Source organism: Lipotes vexillifer, unplaced genomic scaffold (assembly GCF_000442215.2).
Source record: "Lipotes vexillifer unplaced genomic scaffold, Lipotes_vexillifer_v1.1 scaffold792, whole genome shotgun sequence".
NCBI lineage: Eukaryota > Metazoa > Chordata > Mammalia > Artiodactyla > Lipotidae > Lipotes > Lipotes vexillifer.
In genome coordinates this window covers 2881665-2887207 of record NW_006795663.1, presented here as the reverse complement: position 1 = coordinate 2887207, position 5543 = coordinate 2881665, and positions in this window count along the sequence as shown.

Here is a 5543-nt window from a genome sequence, read left to right as displayed (position 1 = left end):
GGGAAAGAGGGAGAGGCAATATAGGGGTGGGGGAGTGGGAGGTAGAAACTACTGGGTGTAATATAGGCTCAAGGATGTATTGCACAAGTTGGGGAATATAGCCAATATTTTGTAATAACTGTAAATGGAAAGTAACCTTTAAAAAATTAAAACTTAAAAAAAAGTCAGCTAGTCTAATATGTCTGTCTAATGTTAGCCTTCCTTAAGGACAGTTTCTATTTTTTCCTTTCCTGTGAGTAGACCATACTTCCTTATTACTTTGCATGCCTCATAATTTTTTGTTGAAAACTGGACATTTTTAGTCTGTGGACATTTTTAATAATGTGGTAATTTTAGAGAACAAAGTCTCCCACCACCCCAGTATTTATTGTTGCTGCTTGTTATGGGTTGTAGTTTTTTGTTTTTTAGTTATTTTTCTAAACTATTTTTGCAAAGAGTATTCTTTGTTGTGTATGGTCATTGACATCTCTGTTCCATTAGCTTAATGGTCAGCTAGTGATCTGACAGATTTCTCTAAACACCTGGAGCCAAAAAGAAAACAAAAACAATATCCAAACAAACAAAAAATTTTCTTCTGGACTTTGTAGACTGACTTTGAGTTGGGGGTGCTCCTTCAGTGCTTAGTGAGGCTGTTAACATTTCCTCACTTTTTGCTTACATGGAACCTAAAAGTGAGCGAGAGGTGAAAGCTTAGGATCTTTTTAGCTATATTCTGACATGCATCTAGCCCTGGACATGTGTGTGGCCTTCTAGATTCCCCAGTTCATAGGAGAGCTTTTCACAGCTCTGTCTCCTTCCCTACCGTCTTCCTAGGCTTCTTGCTCTGTTGGCTATTTAACCCCTCTGTTGCCCCAGGTAACCACGGATATGCCTTTAAATGTTTTCAACAGATGCTGTATGGGAGGCCACCTCAGCTCTGAGAGAGTTCCAAGGGTGTGCAAAACACAGACAAGCCCCTGAGCCATTCCTTCAGGAAGCCTCCAGACAGGTTAAAACCCACAACTATACTTTTTGAGAACAAGGTTTTATTGCTCCATCTGGCACCAGCAAGTCACACCAGTAATGTGGGCTGCTATCCACAGGTCTGCCTCTGAGCTGGAGAATGGGGGATGGTAGGCTGCTAAACCAAAATGCCACAATGCTTTTGAACTTTTGAATGTCTTATTGAACTATGTAAACTTTTTTCTTCATAAGCACTCCTGTGGTTGTTGTACATTTTTGATTATTTTCCAGAGTTTAAAAAAGTTGATTCTAACAGTTTTTGCCAGTTTACTTGTTGCCTTAGAGGAGGGATGGATCCTTGAGCTGTCTGCTCTTCCATTTTCAGTAATACCACTCCTTCTGGGTCAGTTTTGATTATTCTTCTAATGATACATCATCTTTTTCTATCTTATTTTATGCCTGCTAGTCTTTGGATGGCAGAAAGTGTGAATTTTTCTTTTTTGATGCTGGATAGTTTCATGTTAACATATTTTTGTTAGGTTACTTTCCATCAAGTTACTTGAAAACAGTTTGAGCCTTTCAGTTCTTGCCTTTGTGATTTGTTAGATGGGCCTGGAGCAGTGCTCAGACAAGAGGCAGTATTCTCCACTGCTGAGTCAAGACTTTCATGAGTAGTATACCCAATCCATGACTTACGAGTTTTTCCAGTCTGGCTGGTGGGTACAGACACTGTTCCTGACCCCATGTGTGTGCTGGGACTGTTTTGTCTAATCCTTTCAGATGGTTCTTTCCTCATCTTCCAGTAGTTACCTCACATGCAAGCACTGCTTAGTACTCTGCTGAATGCTTGAGAAGAATCCTTTGCAGGTACCTGATGTTCTCTCTGTACTCGCTGTGTACTTCTCTAGTACTCTATTCTGTTAACTCTAGCTGCCTTGGTCTTTTAGACTTTCAGCTCCATCTTAACTCAAAGAGTGTGTTGTGCTCTGCCTCAGTTCTCCCTCCCTGCACCATGGGTTGGAAACTCTCTCAAGGCAGGAAGGGAAGATGGGGCTAATAATAGGGCTCATCCTTAATTGTTTCTCATTTCAGGGATCACTGCCCTACATAGCCTGATAGCCAATGTCTTGAAACTATTTAATGTATTTTTTTTTCTATTTTCAGACTAGAGAGTAAATTTGGTCCCTGTTACTCTATTTTGGTTAGAAATGGTAGATTTTAGTTGTTATTTTTTTAACTGTGTCAGCACATTTTGACAAGGCAGTGAGCCTGAGCCCATGTGAACTGAAAATGTGTTTGTACATATATGTTGTTTACTAGTTTGCTTAGGTAATGAATTCTATTTCAGGGGCTATACATGGACCTGGATTAAATAAAACAGTAGTTCAGAGTTAGAGTCTTCCTAAATAATGACACATTTACAAGAAGGCCTACTATATATAAAAAAAGTTGTTCTGAAATTTGCTCAAAATGAGTTACTCTGCTATGTTTTTAATATGTTAATTGTATCCCTTGGGTGTAACACATTTGAGTATGTTTTTTAAATTATAGCTAAAATAAAGAAGTGAGGGGCTTTCCTGGTGGCGCAGTGGTTGAGAGTCTGCCTGCCGATGCAGGGGACACGGGTTCGTGCCCCGATCCGGGAGGATCCCACATGCTGCGGAGCGGCTGAGTGCGTGAGCCATGGCCACTGAGCCTGCGCGTCCAGAGCCTGTGCTCCGCAACGGGAGAGGCCACAATGGTGAGAGTCCCGCATACCGCAAAAAAAATAAAATAAAGAAGTGAAATTCAAAGTAGATCTTTGCAAAACACCTGAAGTACTTCCATAGAATAGTTTAGAAACCATTGATAATCTAGTTTGAACTTTTTATTTTGCACGTGGAGAAAACAATACCTAGGGAGACTGTTGAGTTGCACAAAGTCATACAACTGTAACAAGAACCCAGTGTTCCCAAATTCTTTGTTACTGTTTTTCTGATAAACTATAAGAAAGTTCAGTAACAGTTTTCAGTAATCAATGTCCTGATCAAAGGAGTGGGTATGCTAAATTATTCTGTCTTAAAAATCCAACATGTTTCAACAGTGATTAAAATCTAACAGTTTATCTTTTATGTTTGAAAAACCTCAGTGAAAATTCCTTTTATTAAAAAAACAGATTATTTTTTGCCTATGAATTTTGGGGATTGAAAAGACTGAACTTTACAGCCTATGTAATGATATATCTGCAGTAAATGTGAATGAAGTTAAAAGTGCTCCTTTTGAGGAACTTGTTAAAGGACCGATTTTGAGACCAGTGTGTTTTACTTTATTGAGGAACCCTAAATTTCTTAATTGAATAAATCTATGCAGCTAAAGTAAATTGGTTTGATTCATGAGAGAATGCTACTATATCACTGCTCTATTTTTAAAATCTGTCTTTAGCTCTTTGAATAACATTGGTCTCGCAGAAGCTTTGAATCTTTCCTGCTGTTGGTTCTTCTGCTTCTGCCTTTCATAAATACACCTCTGTAATAAAAGGATAACTTCAAAACATTTTATACCTGTATTAGTTCTTACTTTATAGTACTGATTAATAAGTATATTACATTGAATAGTCACTAGATGCATTGATATACTCATGCCATGGAATTTTTTTAGGTGTATTAGGAAGCATGAAATTCTCTTAAGAATGTTGTAATAGAGTATGTATGTATATGCTCCTCTTATGAATGGGAATGTTATCATTTATTAGTGATAAGAGGCAGAACATACCAAGAAAAGACTAAGGAACAAAATGAAAACAGAAGAAAAGAATTTTGTCATTTAAGGGGAAGGAAAAGATTTTTTTTTTCAAAATTAGTTTTTAGAATGTAGAAGCATTTGTGTGAATACTAACTATATAACATTTAAATAACCACACAACATCTGCATGCAATTGAATTAAAGTATTTACATTTTGCCACTATAACCTCACTTGTTTTTTGCAGTGTTAATCTTATTATCAGTTTACTGGAATATATTTGTAGGACACAAAAATTAGCTGTATTTCCTGCCTCCCAAACCAACCACTGTTTACTGTTGGGTTTGTTTTCTTCTATTATTTTTCCTGTGCACTGTTTTTTATCTGTGCATTTAAACAAACAAAAGGTATTATTATGCATGTATAATTTTTTATCCTGCTTTCTACCAATATTCATGAACATTTTTCCATGTGATAAAACATTTTTGAAAACAAGGTTTTTTCGATGTTTGTCCAATATTCCATTGTCTAAATTTATAGTAAATAAGCCATTTCCCTGCTGTTGAACGAGCAATCTCACCAGTGACCAAGGACTGAAAATAAAATATAGCTGTGCTTCCATGGAGGACATTCAACTAAAGTGAATGACTGTAACTTCTTTCTTTTCTCCTGGTGCCATATGCTCTCTGTCTTTGCTTCTTTCTGCATGCCTGCTCCATTCTTCTTTTTTTCTGAAGTGAAGTTCCCTCTGTATACTCATAGTATCTGTTACCTCATAACTTTGGGTTGTACATAACTTTGGGTTGATTTGCCATGGCACTAACTCCAACTCTGAATATATTTCCTCTTACTTCCAAGATCACTGTATTTAACTTGGTCATTCTATTTGTGTCATTTTCCAAATTATAGGGAGAAAGACTGTAGCTCATTTGGTTTAGGTGAACCAGGTGACTTGGTACATAGGGCTCTACCATCCAGGGGTTGAGCAGGGTGGGTTCTCTAATATGGGAGTGTAAGCTAAGAGGCAATTATTGGTATATTGACTATAGTCTTTTAAGAAAGGCTGACTGTATGCTCCTTGAGGGTACATTTAGTACCTTGCACTTAGTAGGATCTCTATAAAAAGATTTAAGGGGGCATTTTTGCTTTGTATCTGGTGGTATAGGGATTTTGCATAGTACTTTATTAATATGGGTCTTTAGGTGTATAAGAAGTTACTCTTTAAACTTGATTATTAAGTTTGTTTCATTTAGCTATCTGTGAAAGCTGTGACAGGTATATTAGTTACTACTATTATGGCCATATAGTTCTGCTTGCTGTTGTGACCTTTGATGTCTGTGTCAATTGACAAGTAAAGTGAACAATGGGAAATGGCTTATTTAGCAATGGAATAAGCAGAACCACCAGGATATATATTTAAGTACATAGTATATTAACGTGTGTATATATAATATATGCAGTCGATATACCAGATTATGTGTGTGTAGTGTAGTGTATATGTATTGTATATGCTTATTTTATGAATTTTTTTGTGTCAGAGATATATGTACTAGGTATCATTTTATGTTGTGGACACCTATGGTACTTTATATTCCTCTTACTGCATGCTATAGACTGAATGTTTGTGTCTCCCCAAAATTCATATGTTGAAACCTAATCCCCAGGGTGAGGATATTTGGAGGTGGGGCATTTCGGAGGTGATTGGGTCATGAGGGCAGAACCCTCATGAATGGCATTAGTGTCCTTATAGAAGAGACCCCTGAGAGATCCCTTGCCCCTGTCTGTCATGTGATGGCAAAAGACCATCAGTGAACCAGGAAGCAGGCCCTCACCAGACATAGAATCTGCTGGTGGCTTAATCTTGGTCTTCCACCCTGCTGAA